Source organism: Eleutherodactylus coqui, chromosome 5 (genome assembly GCF_035609145.1).
Source record: "Eleutherodactylus coqui strain aEleCoq1 chromosome 5, aEleCoq1.hap1, whole genome shotgun sequence".
Lineage (NCBI taxonomy): Eukaryota > Metazoa > Chordata > Amphibia > Anura > Eleutherodactylidae > Eleutherodactylus > Eleutherodactylus coqui.
The window spans coordinates 171,699,510-171,714,127 of record NC_089841.1 but is presented as its reverse complement, the minus strand read 5'-3'; the positions used below and the strand labels follow the sequence as shown (position 1 = coordinate 171,714,127).

The following is a 14,618-nucleotide window of genomic DNA, read 5'->3' as shown; positions in this document are numbered from 1 at the left end:
ATGCATTATCAACAGGGGTTCTGGTAACTGTTTGCATACCTGCAGTTTCTTACTGTATTAGTACTAAATAATCGTGCTGATGTTCTATTTCACATGGCTCAGAATCTTGTTATCTTATTCCATTTATTTATTTATTTATTTTTTTAAACCCAATAGCTGATCTACAACACCTAGATCATCTATGACCCAGATCACCTATGCCTCCCCCTTTTGAACAGGAATACTCAATGGAAAAAGAGTAATTGCGTTCAAACTAGTAAACCAAGAGGCACAAAAACAAGCACTTTGTAGGTCAAGGTGACATTGTATACAGCGAAGTCTGAGCGAAAATCTCCTTACAAAAAAAATTTTTTTTTTTTCCCTTTCAGGTCGCAGTTAGCATTTTTTACCACAAGGGGGCGCCACACAATTCAAATTTTACGTCACCCAGTGTAATAGTATTTCAGGGTATGGCCAGCGTTTAGCTTTTACTCTCCTGTCGGAATATAATTATAGCTTCAGTGTAAACTGACACTAGAATATTCAAAAGACTTAAAGAAAAACTAAAGAATACGGATGAATTAACATCCTACTCTGGGCAATTCAGTCCCTCTTTCTTCACATAAAAAGTAAAATTACTTCACCAAATTGCATGAAAAAGTTTGCTGGGTGACTATAGTGAAATTATTTCATCTGTAGGAGCCTTCCGTAACATCATCGGTCTAAGTATCCATTGGAGAAGTGGGCAGTGGAAAACAGAGCCCCTGGGAACATGAGAGAGCGTCCCCTGTCATGGATTCCCGGTCTCTGCCCCCCATGCATCAACTCCAATCTTCCATACACTATAAACCAGCTTAGTCGTCTACTATGTCCCAAGCTGCATCTCCACAAAGGTTTGTTTCCCTGAACTTATCACACATCCAAAGTGGCCACATCTTGGAGCGTAACAGAGTCTGGTCAAACAAAACCTTACTTCAGACAATCATGATGTTAGCACTGGATACAGTGGCATTGGGGAATATAGGCCTCCCAAATGCAGCAAAATGGCCGCCAGAGGCAAAAAGGGGCGGGGCTACAGATCTCCCAGGTGAGGCAAAATGGCTGCCGGAGGACCGGGCGGGGCCAGGGGCAGCAGCACTCCCAGGTGAGGCAAGATGGCCGCTGGAGGAGGAAGGGGTGGGGCCAGGTCCTGTCCCGGATGGGGAGGGACCGGAAGTAACATCACACACCCTGAAAGTGAGTACATGGGGGGAAGTAACTTCAGGGTGGGGGCAGGCCTCACTACATTTACTGCAGAGTCACACTATGTTGGATTGTAAACATTGCAAGCACGGCCGCCATTACAGGGAGGGGCTGTAGTCAACACAAAGACATTACATTGTTCATTAGCAATACACATACCCCCCTACATGCTTTCCCCTCTTCAATCTCTTAACTACGTTATACCTCCTCCTAGCAATCTAAAAACACCTTTCTTTCTGCTAGGCTTCCTGCTCATCTTCTGTAAACTTTCTACAACCTATCTTACCTGTCCATGACCTGACATTTCTTTCTGCAACTTTTCCTGGTCCTTCTCTTTGTATAACATGAAATTAGCACAGGCGAGTGTAATCTGTTGCTCAAACAGATAGTAGAGCGATAACCACACACTTCCCACAGGCTATTCACCGACTAAAACCAGTAGGAATGATCAGGTGTAGTTCGCAATGACCACCTGAAAGTACGGGTACAAATATCTAGGAACCTACACCATGTTACTGTGAAGTGAGCATTCCTTTACTGATCATGTCAGTGGACTGTGTTAGAAAGGCTCAGAGAAATAGACCAAGGTCTAATGATTGACTGAGTATCTGGGGTATATTTCCCCTAATGTCCTTTTTCTAACTACCTCTCTCTATCCCTAAGCTTTTATCCCATTACTATTCTCAGCTGCAAACTCAATCACTTAAATAGGTAGCTTGCCCAACAGCCAGGATACAAAAAATATAGAGAGATTATGCAGAGCCTCCTGCCCTGATGGTAGGCAGGAAACTCTGCATATAGTACTCATTGGGAACTACACCCAATCATTCCTACTGGTTTTAGTAGGTGTATAGCCTGTGGGAAGTGTGTTGTTATGTGGGGTCGCTGGCCAGTGTCAGAGCCGGGTTCTGCTATGGGCTCCTGCATGCGGAATCCGACTTGTTTGTGTGAAGCCGGCCTTATAGTTTTACTCATGTTTTTAGCATTAATAAAACTATATAAACACTTCTTGCTGTAAATGTTGTTTTCTCTTGTTATAAATGCATTAAATCTTATTTGTATAGCCCCAACTTATTCTGCAGCACTTTTTCAGGTAATTTATTTATTACCCCCCACCAAGCTGGGTACTCATTTTACCGTCCTCGGAAGGATGGTAAGCCTTGAGCTGGCTACCTGAACCATGCAGAGATTTAACTCACAACCTTCAGGTCGTGAGCGAGAGCTAAGGACTGCATTTCTACTGCATTAACACTCTGCACCACATTAGTGTGTGTTGGCAGGTACACTATATGGTCTAAAGTATGTGTACTGTATGTGGACACCACTCCGAGTTATTTCAGCCACACCAGTTGCATAAAATCAAGCAGAAAGCCATGCAAACTCCAAGGACAAACATATGAGGTCAGTGACATTACAGCTATGTTCCCATATAGTGTAAATACTGCAGAATTTCAACATGGAAAATCTACAACATTTACAATACAAGCCATGTGGATGGGATTTTAACAAATCTCATCCACAGGATGGTGGAACAAATCTATTTGCAATCTGCAGCGGAATCTACCTGTGCTACCTGTCAATTCATGCTGCCGATATTATCAGTACAGATGTCACCTCTTCAAATGACAAGGTGAGATCTGCATTAAACCAGAGACACAAAGTCACAGCAGTAATTCTTGTTTAGTGATAGATTCAGAACAAACAGGTTTTGACAGAATATAACCAGTGCGTTTTAACAGTGAGTAATCAAACCTGATGGTTGTCACAACCAAAATTTGCCCTAAACGTGGACACTCTAACCTCTAGCTATTTCAATACCTAAACAGTACACTGCACAATCAGGACAGCAATGGCTCTCTTTGACCAGTCCGTTTATATCATCTTTAAGACTGTGGACAAATCTGAGTCACCTCAATCTCTGTTGTTGTTGTTAGCCGTTTAGTCGTTCATGACCCTCGGCAAACCTAAAGGCTCCCTCCATGTTTTTTGGTTTTGCACTGCTTCTTTCAGTTGGGTGATATCCATGCCAGTATCAGGTCTGACAGTATCAGCCACTGTGATCTTTGGCGGCCGGGTCTTCTTTTGCCACTCATCTGTCCAAGCATTATAGATATGTAAGCCTGAGCCCGGTCATCTTGCCCTGTAGTGATATCAGGTCTTATGCGATTCAGAGTTTAGAGTCTCGAGTCTAAGTTTAGAGTTTAATAATGTAGCGTCTTTGAGTGGTCCGGGGGCCCTACACAGTTTGGGGAGCACTTTCCAGCTCTCCAGTACACAGCAGGACAAATGAAGGCAGTACAGTTCCTAACTCAAAATGGCAGTGGTCAAGCAAGTTAGAGATAGAACCAATGCTTTTCAATGTGAGCGGTCACATGTGTGAATTTTACTGCGGAAAAACGCCTGCAGCAAAAATTATAGGTCACCAGTTCGCAGAACGCATGTAACTGCGGCAAACCGGTGTTTTGTGTATGTGAAACCCCTGGATGCTGCCGCATCCAGGGTTTCACTTTGCGCTCAATGGGGCCGGCGGCAGCACCACCAACCCTATTGGGAACATGTAGCGAAGATCGCGATCCTCTGCCACAGCTGTCACAGCTGTGGCAGAGGAGCGCGATGTTTCCCCATTGGATTCAATAGAGCCGGCAATACAGCCGACTCCATTGAAAGCAATGGGCTGCCAGCAAGCCCTGCACTGATTTTTGGGGAAGGGCTTAAAATATAAGCCCTTCCCTGAAAATCAATCCAAAAATGTGTAAAAAACAAAAAAAAATCTATATTCACCTCTCTGCAGCTGCCGGGGCTCAGCCGAGCCCAGTGGGCTCTTCTCCTGCACTGCTCTGTGGAGTATTCAGCAGGCGGGGATTTAAAATCCCTGCCTGCTGAAAGGGGTGCCTCTGAATGGCTGAACACTGTGACCAATCAGAGGCAGCTCTCAGCTATTGAATGACAGCTGAGAGCTGCCTCTGATTGGTCCCTGCGCTCAACCAATCAGAGGCAGCACTCACCAATTCATGAATTCAGCTGTGGCAGAGGATTTCTTCATCTTCGCGGGGAGTCCCATTGTCACTAGACACTGTGACAATGCTGTCATAGTGTTCAGTGACAAAGGGACTCCCAGCTGAGATGAAGAAATCCTCTGCCACAGCTGTAGCAGAGGAGCGCGATGTTCTCTGTAGTTCTCAGCTGTCAAAGCCACAGCAGCGGATAGTGGGCAGCGCATTTTTTGAGCAGATAAACGCTGCTAGGTGCATTTTATCTGCTGTGACGCCTGCTTTGGTCATGCAAATTTTTGAACACATCAGTTATGTGCAGAAAAATTTGTGCATCAAAACGCCCGTGTGACTGAGCCCTAAGCAACAATGGTAAGCACATTACAACAGCAGGTTTGGGATAAACATGCATTTTGCATGGCAACCAAACTTCCTCCAGCCGTATAGTGAATGTCAAACTTTTACGATGGCCATACAAATTAAGCTAAGGTTGGCTAAGCCTCCTTATGTATATTAGATCTTCAGTATGCCTGATACCTTGCTCTGAATGGAGAGAAGCCACCACAGAGGTGTCTGGCAGCAGCTTATTCTATTCTTTCCATTCAAAACACATGCACCCTCAGGCAGTCGAGGCATGCATGTGTTTTAGGAGGTCAGGAGGAATAGTTATTGACTGAGCAAGCACTTGGCCTACAACTGTAAATGATATGTACTCATCTTCATGCCAGCAATATTTTTCTGTTTCCACTCTTAGTGACAAGACAAAAGATGGCTTTCTGATAATTGATTGCTTGACAGCCATCTTTTGTATTCTCTCAATTTGCTTGGCTCAACCATGAACAACTGTCTAACACACATGTACATGTGTGTGAGTTGTTAGCACTGTTGCCTTTTCGTGCTGGGGTCCAGGGTTCAAATCCCATGAAGGGTAACATCTACATGGATTTTGAAAAATCCCATCCAGATGTTGCTCTTGGCCACATTTGAACCTACAGCTCCAGCACTGCAAAGCAGTGCTAACAACTGAGTCACCACACTTGGCGGTTCTGCTCCCAAAGAGAAACAGAACAACAGCAAGAATAAACACAAAGGGAACAGAAAAATCCCATCCAGTTGTTGCCCTTGGTCAGTTTTGAACATAGAACTCGAGTGCTTCAAGGTAGCAGCATCACTAACAACTGAGCCATTATGCTTGGTCTTCCTATCCTGTCCTGGATGAGGAGAACAGCAGAAAACAACAAAGGGATAAGTCCATGCGGATATTGTCTATGGACAGATTTGAAGCCAGAGCCTCAGCACTAGAATGCAACAATGTTAATGACTAAGCCACCATGCTTGTGCGGCGTCCGAGCCGGCCGTTGTGGGGGAGACCACGGGGAAAACAAGCTGGATGTCACGGGTGGCTCTGCAATAACTCCCGGAAATGGCACGTAACAGGGCCTTGCTCGGTTGTGTGCAGTGGAACAGGGTGCAATGGTGATAACAGTTCTAACAATGTTGTCACGTGACGCCAGTACCTTTGGGGGGGTGAACTTCAGTTGATGGTTTGGAAATAATTGAAACACGTCCATGTAGCTTTGTTGCAAACTGAAGGTACACAGTTGACTAGCTTTTTTGTAACGGCATGTATTAACAGTTCAATTTACAGCGGTACAGACTTGACACACATTTGAATAAATGATGCTTCGAATACTTGAATAACACGTTCAGCTCTACGTCAACGCTCTCTCTCTCTTTTGATCTAAGGTTACTTAAGGAAGAATCCCACCAGTCTAAGTTATCTGAGGATTTGTTTCCAAAGGATTTGTTTAGCCGAAAATGGAGTAACTAGGATAGGGCTGCTTGCACTTTCCCTGGCTTTGCATTTACAGGGGCTTGTACAACTCACTGTCGTGTAGACAGTTCATAGTTCTGTGCTTTCTCCACACTGCACTTGGTTCTGTAGCTTTTTGAGCTCCTATTTTGCATTCCAGCAACATGTGCTTCAGCAGCATGGCTGCACACCTCCTCTCTCGCCCCCCTCACGACAACAACCTCCAACCTGTCTCCTAACTCCTCCTTCACTTCCGTCTGTTTCTCGCACTCTTTTCCTCTAACCCCACCTCACATCCTATCTCGCCCTGCTCACTTTCCAGCACCTGAATCTCCTCCTTCTCCAATCAGGGATTTTCTGTGGCAGCAGCCAATCCGGAGCAAGCTGTTACCGGGCAGACTAGTTTAAGCCTGAGAAGAAAGGGGGAAGACAGGGTCTCTCCACCATACGGTACCTTCTATGTCTCCGCAGGAGCATATAGCCAAGTATTTTAGAACTTATGCTTGCATGACTATCCTGTAGGACCCTCTGGGCCACTACACTTGTTCTTCTTTTTTCTTCCTCCTCTTTTTTCCTCCTCCTCAGGAGAGGGAGGAGAATAAGAAAGTGAATGAACAGGAGAAGAAGAAGGATAAGTAGAAGAAGGAGGGGAAAGAGCAGAAGGCAATGACAGAGAATAAAATCTTCTCTTTTTTCTTTTTCTCCTCATCCCGAAGGAAGATGCTTAGTCGCTCAGTGACTAGCATTGTTGCCTTCTAGCACTGGAGTTCTAGGTTCACAGCTGATTGACAACCTCTGCATTGAGTTTGTATGTTTTGTTTGTGTTTATTCTTGTTCTTCTCTTTCTTCTAGTCTGGAGAAGGGAGAAGAAAGAAGTGTGGTCTTTCAGTTGTTAGCACTGCTGCCTTGCAGTACTGGAGTTTTAGGTTCAAATCTGTAGAAGGGCAACATCTGAAGGGGGGTTTAATTTTCTCTTTCTGTTTATTCTTCTTGTTCTCCTCCTCTGGAGCAAAATGGACAGATGTAGTGACTCAGTTGTTAGCACTGCTGCTTTGCAGTGCTGAAGATCCAGATTTATGTCTGTCCAAGGGCAACATCTGGATGGTGTTTTTATGTTCTTTTACTGTTTATTCTTTGTGTACTCTTCCTCCTCTGGAGCAAAAAGGACAGCTGTGGTGGCTCAGTTGCTAGCGCTGCTGCCTTTTAGTGCTGGAGTTCTAGGCTTAAATCTGTACAAGGGCAATATATAGATGATGTTTTTGTGTTTATTCTGCCTGTTGTCTTCTTGCTCAGACAAGTGTGGTGGCTCAGTTGTGAATGCTGCTGCAAGGGCAACATTTGGATGGAGTTTTTCAAAGTCCTCGCAGATGTTACCCTTGATGGGATTTAAAAACTAGAACCCTAGCACTAAAAGGCAACAGTGCTAACAATTGAGCCACATTAATAAAACACACAAAGACCTCTCTATTTTCCCCTTTTATCAATAAAACGATTTTCTTCTGATTCTTGCGATAAATCAGGTTGGGATGACTCGACCCAATTTTGCAGAAATCGGTATGATTCTATCGCCCAGACGATCACGATAAGCAACACTTTCGGGTGAATAGAAAAGGTTCAGACAGGTATTATATTGTCAATCTTCCAAGCAACATCTGTCTATAAGAAATCACAGAAGGCAATCATACATACTGATACAAAGACACAAGATGCAATGTAATACCAGGGAGCATCTCCCTCAATGTATGGTAGGTGTGTTAGTGGTTCTTCATCAGTATTGTGCGCCTGTGTAATCTCCACCATATAGAATTTTGCCTCTTCTGTATGCTCCCGGAAAGTGGCCTCTACCTGCCCTTATGTCTTTGTGTCAGTATATCAGTATATATGGTCGACCTGCTGTGATTTTTTTTTAACAGATTTGATGCCTTTCTGTGATTTCGGTCTATAGCATTTTACATAACATTAAGTGGTTCAAGTGGTTCCTGGGGACTCTTCTGAGAAAGAGACTGCTGACTTCTCTTCTCTACAGCTGAAGCTTGTAGTGCACCTGCACTATAGAAAAGAGCTGGCAGTCTGTGTGTCCCACTGTCTTGTTCCATCTAAGCAGGTAAAATGCTCACAAACTGTTTGAGTCTTTGGATTACGTGACCCTGGAAAACAAAGGGGGTCGCAGGTTGCATTCAAAATAAAATGTCATTGGCAAGTTAAGGTATAGCCACTAATAAAACTTTGCCCTTATTTTAATTTTTATTAAACAAACACCCCTTTAAAATTTATTGCGGCCCCTCCAAGTAAAACAACATGACAATACGGCCGTCACACCCAAAAAGTTTGTGCACCTCTGCTTTAGGGCTCAGTCACACAGGCGCATCGGCACCCGTACACCGGCGCCGATGCGCGCGCGTGACTGACAGTTAGAAGACGGCCGTACCTGAAGACGGACATCTCTCTCCAGCGCTGATCATAGAACACATGACCGGCAATGGAGCCGGTCACATGTTCTTCCTCCCGGCGCTGCAGAGAGACGGCCGTCTTCAGGTACGTCCGTCTGCTGGCTGCAGTCACACGGACGCATCGGCGCTGGTGTACGGGTGCCGATACGCCCATGTGACTGAGCCCTTAGACAAACCCTACTTCTGACATACCAGCCAAAGCATGGGAGAAAACCAATCTTAAGGCCAGATGCCCACAAGCATATGCGTATTTGCACGCATACTAGTGCAACAAACATTGAAATTTTGCGCACACAATTCATACAAAATTGCTTGTGCAAACACATACGCACCGATGCTTTCAGCCTGCATTGGTCTAATGAGTTCAAGATGTGTTCCTTTTCCTGGGCAATCACGCAGTGTTTCATGCATCTCCTCGCATATTTTGCGTGTATTTGACCTCTATGGGGACTTTTCGCGTGTAAATGCGCACCAAAATAGAACATGTTGTGGTATTTTGTGCAACTGAAATGTTCATGAAAAATACCCCCATGTGCAATCAATGATTTATTCACAGAGGCAGAACAGTCTATGATTAATTTGCAAGCCCTCACAGAATAGATGTCTAAAACTAAACTTTTATTTGATTTCTATTAACCCTTTCCAATCCAATTTTGGATGTAGGGTTTCCTAAAAGGCTTTCTCTTTTTCCTGTTATACAATGGTGCCATCTGCTGGCTAAAACCAGTGTGTGTGCGCTAGAGAGGCTCCGACAGTGGAGTGGCTGGAAATAGACGGTAAGAATACCCTGTCGGGGGTCTTCTGACATTGGAGCTGTACAAGTTTCAATCAGAATGTAGGAAGATGTCCGACAGTGGATTGGAAAGGGTTAAAACCAGGGCAAAAAAACCACACATAGATCCCACGTGGGTCCCAACTGGGAGGAGAATTGGACGCGTGAATGTTGACTTACAAAACAAAAGAAAATCCTGTGGAGCCTTGAGGAGGGTACCACATAGACTACTTAAATCAGAGATCTCCAGTAGCCAATGACTGGCTATGAATTACCAGAGATCCCAACAAAGAGTTTTAGGTAGGTTGAGAATAGTAGGTCTTCCTAAAGTGCACAGATGTACGTGCATATACATGGATGACCTACCGAACACAAGGGGGAAATTCTCTCCAGATCATGGCACTGGTATGATAACCCTAAGGATTTACTAAAAAAATTCTGGTTGTTAACTTAATTTTAGCTCTTATTTATTGACTTGGTACAAAAACTCCGTTTTTATTTTGCATGAGCAAATATGCACTTGTGAAGCCGGCCTTAGTCTATTATTGCTCTGACACGTTTTCTAAAGACTATTGTTTCGGGAATTTGCAGAAGCTCTTGCATGCTGACGAATAAGCAATTTTTTTTTTTTTACTTCAGTTATTATGCCTTCAGTTTCTCACATTTACTAGAGTTTTATTCTATGAGAGATCAGTGAAGGACAGAAAAAACAGTAAGGCTATTATATAATAGCACCTTTCGTCTCGGATTTCTTCTGCTATTACAAAACATGGCAGGTCTAAAATTCAATAAAAATGATGTTAGTAATAAGTCATACTTTCTTACAAAAATCAATAATGTACCACCTAAATCGGCACAGCTGGCAAGGATAGAATCTGCTCAGTAAAAGAAATGATTGCCTAAAGTCAGACACCTACAAAAATATGAATTAGGAATGCCATTGAAATGACAATGGTTGTGTAGTTTGGAATTCTCATTTTCAAATAACCTATTAAGTCATTCTGAGTTAATAGAGGAGAGTCCCTTATTCAGAACCTCCATCAATTACCTAAAGTGAAGAGCAACTAAAAAGAGCATTTCTTACTACTGAGGATCCAATACATCTTTGCATTATCTAGACAGCCTATTGATTTTAGTAGACACCATGAGTCCATAGCAAGTGGGTGTAATGTTCCTCCACAAGGAGGCCTTGCAATATGACTAGGGATATCAGCCAAGCCAGAATAACCATGTACGCACAGCTGTTTTGGGGTTCGTGTATACTAGGATTCTGATTTGGCTCAGTGTGAGGCCATCAATATAAGTCCTTCAGGGATTGAGGTAATTTTAAAATTTTCATTCTTGTAGATAGCACCATGAAGGTGTAGAGTGCCTTATATAGACTATGCAAATAAGTGATGGAATGATTCTCCACAGCACCACCTATTAGAATGGTAGTAGACTGCCAGTGACCCAGGGTGGTCAGTGAGCTTGCCACCATATGTAAGGGGCCATGTATGTACCACAGTATATTGCCTCCTTTGTGTCCCTGCAGCAGGAAGCAGAGGTAGGGCAGGCTGTTGGCGCAGAGTGAAGGATGGCAGTGGTGTGCAGTGTGGAGCATGTAGGAGATCCTGCAGCTGCCATGCTGGGCACCAAAATAAGTGACTTTTAATTGTTAATCAGCTACCTCTGTTTTTTGGGGGCTATGTTAGGTTAGGTCGAACATCACAACCAATGTTTGATTACCCATGAGTCACTGTAAAACCATTGAATCACAGCCACTGACACACATGGGGAACATAGTGTTTAGAATAAAAGATAATTTCTATAGTAATGCAGATTTGTTTTACACACCTTTTGGTCCGGAAAACAAATCGCGGCATGCTCCATTTCAATACGGATACTGTACGGACGTCTTCCATTGAGGTTAATGGAAGCCGCATGATCCAGATGGTCCGCGAATTCTGTGGGAAAGCAGGAATGAAAAAAAAAAAGTACTGCACGTGCGCGTCGGCATGCTGGCCGGTGCTTCCGCACGCATCCGTAGACCAGAAAATAGAAGACTCGGACAGGACGCAGAAGCCCGGGCAGGTAGTGCAATGGGCTCCTGCATGCGGAATCCAATCCGTGTGTGGACACTGGGGCTCAAGCGACATGTAACCCTGCTACCTGGAAATCATCAAAGGGTGGCAGGGACTGAAGTGGTAGAGTATCCAAAATAGCTGAGCATAAGCTGGTTTGTTATTTTATTCAGTTACAGAGTTTATTCTAACAATGGGCAATGTTGTATGGAAACAAGTCCTAGACAGCAGAATGGAAAAGAGGATTCTATGCATAAAAGTTACCCAGCGCAGAAGTTCTACACCAGTCTACAGGTGGATTTAGGGTGGGCTCTAGACCGGGGTAATTTGTTTTATTTTCTGAATTGACCATTATCCATTGAATAAACCCCCATTTACACTGAAAGATGATCGCTCAAACGACAGTTTGAGTGACAAAACATTTCAGTGAATGTTTTGGGTTTTTTTTCTCTCACTTCTGTGATTTTAATGTAGTTAATAGTGAGATAGCGAATGGTTCTGGTGGCCTTGCCATCGGCCCGTCAGCCTATGCGTTTTGGCCAAATGCAGAACTAACATCCACATTTATTAGTATGTATCAGTATTTTTTGCATGCAGTTTGCTAGAGATTTTGGGGGAGCCCAAGTTGTCAGCCAATGTGGCCCTCTTTGTAGATACAGGGCAACCCACTGCTTGTCAGTGAGAGTTGCTATCCTGTATGGTGGGGCACACCCATCTTTGGCTGGCTTCTTTGGTATCGTTCACATTGCAGGCCAGGTTTGTTTGCAGTTACTCCTCAGTGCCTGTGGTGATTGTGCCTGCCCTATGGCGATTGTGCCTTTGGCGTCTGTGCCCTACTCTGCGGTGATTGTGCCTGCTTTGCAGCATATCAGGTATTGCATATTTTGGCTTTTTTAGTGACTGCTTATAGATGACTATGGCTTATCTCCAATCTATTGAACTTTGCTTATAGATGACTATGGCTTATCTCCAGTCTATTGAACTTTGCTTCTATATGACTACGGCTTATGTCCAATCTACTGAACTCTGCTTATATATGACTACGGCTTATCTCCAATCTATTGAACTCTGCTTATTGATGACTACGGTTGATCTCCAAACCACTGAACTCTGCCTATAGATGACTATGGCTTATATCCAATCTACTGAACTCTGCTTATATATGACTACGACTGCCTCTCCTGATGAATTCCAGACTGGAGAACCAACATTGTTAAATAGCAGAGACCCAAGAAACTGTAGTGTGAAGGATGAGAAATCTTGAGAAAGTGACCAGCAGGACAGGCAGCAACATATCCCCAGAGGTTGAAAGTACCTGAGGTCAAAGGGGAAGATTTGGTATCCTCAGTCTCAGGTAAAGTGCAGAGTTCTGGAAAGGCAGGAATTTTGGGAAGGTAGAAATTTTAGCATCCATATTGTGAGTCAGAGAAGGGTAACATAAAGGAAGGGAACATCAGCCTACACCAGCAAGAGCCACCACCAGTGAAGAGACTGATGTAAAGTGAATTCTGACTATATCTATATGGATGTTGTAGCCACCAAGCTTTATGCAAGTAAACCATGAGTTGCATCTGCCTCCCATGTTTCCTAGACTGTATTTGGGATTTGTACTGTATTGCAAACATCTTGCCCGAGAACATTATAGCCCAGTGCACTAAACCATTAACCTCACTATACCACTGTGAGGAGCTGGTTTGGGGAGCGACACAGGTCTCAACTTTGCACTGGATGCGGCCAGCTGGACTGTGTGTTTTCAGCCTTACTCCATGTCAGTTAATTGGGGGCATACAAAAGGTTAGGTATTTTACACTTAAAGACATTTTGTAGAATTTCAATTTAAATGATTAGCTTTATTTTATTCTAAGTATATTTTGTCTAAAGACCAAACCCATATTTGTTACCTTGGTTTTGAGCGTATAGCCACTGTTAAGACTAGGACTCATTATTGAGAGATTGGGCCATACTTCATCGCCTGCTATTTAAACAAAGTGTTTGGCAGCCTGTGCTTATCAGGGATCCCTATCTCCCATCTAATAGTGTATGTTCAAAATCTGGCTTTTAGCTTATCTGTTCCAGCAGCAAAGCAAATATTCTGCTCACAGACCATCCAAATGCGGGAAGGATGCAAACTCACTCAATTCTAAGTGGTAAAATGAGTAAAAAGGGCAACCATGCTAGTATTTTTTTTACTGCTTTTTCTGATCTGGAGAAGTTGCCTTGCCTTGTCAGTCTTTACTGACTCCTCCAGTAATTATTAATATACTTTCATAATGGATCAAAAGTCCAGGACTGATTTTATGATAATTTTTATACTCTGTGCTTTAAAAAAAAAATCTATGTCATGGAAATAAAATGTTAATGTTTGCCTCTGTAGTTGATTGATTTTTCTTAGTCCATCTCTGCAACAGACTTGCACCCAAATAAGCTTTCATTGTAATAACCCTTGCTCTGTTCACTTAATTAGGTCTGTATACATAAGGCTAGATATGACAAAACAGACTTGGCACATACACATAAACTTTATTATTATCCAAGCTTTCTACTTAAGGTGATTTCACACAGGCAGGTGTTGTGTGGAGTAATAAGTGCCGATCAGGTGGCTTTAAATGGGCTTTAAATAACGTATACGGGTAAATTTGAAATGAATAATTATTTTGTCACGGGTGACGCCAGTACTCCAACCTGAACTCACAAGTCTAATGATGGCGGAATAACTTGAGACAAGTCCAGTAGCTTGTATAACTGGGAGCACACAGTTTTACTGAAGCTTAGTTGCAATAACAGATAGATAGGCAATGTTATGCAGGTACAGCAGGGTCCAAAATAATGCAGTGAATTGACATGATGAAAACAGTAGATTGACAATTTGATTTCCACTTATCTTTAATGCTCTCTCTCTCTAGTTCTAGAGGTAACTCAGTAACTTGAGGGTTTACTGGAAGTGTAGTATGAAGGAGTGAAATAAGAGTTGCAATACCCGCTGAACTAATCCAGGCTTTGAATTCACCAGGTAGTTTGACTCACTGTTAGGTGGAAATGATGACCTCCAACTCTGTCGTCCTGCTGCTGGAAAGGTAAGGGAGCAGAAAGGGACCTCGCTACCCTTGCCAGACTGCTAAATTGCTGAACACACGCTGAACTGCGGACACCTCCTTTCTCCGGCCACGTCTTGCTGCCTCTCCCCTCCTCCGACTGCAGCTGACTTTCTGCAGCAACTCACTAACTCCTTCTCCACTTCCTCTCCCTTTCCTGCAAACTCCCCTTTCTCCAAACTCCACCCACACCGCATAGGGACTCATAATAGTGTTT

General features: G+C 43.5%; 1 long non-coding RNA gene across 1 annotated transcript in view; it reads left to right on the top strand.

The window, feature by feature from the left end:
- LOC136628077 (uncharacterized) overlaps positions 1 to 14,618 on the top strand; it is a 49,827-nt gene that overhangs the window by 19,323 nt on the left and 15,886 nt on the right. The window lies entirely within an intron of this gene.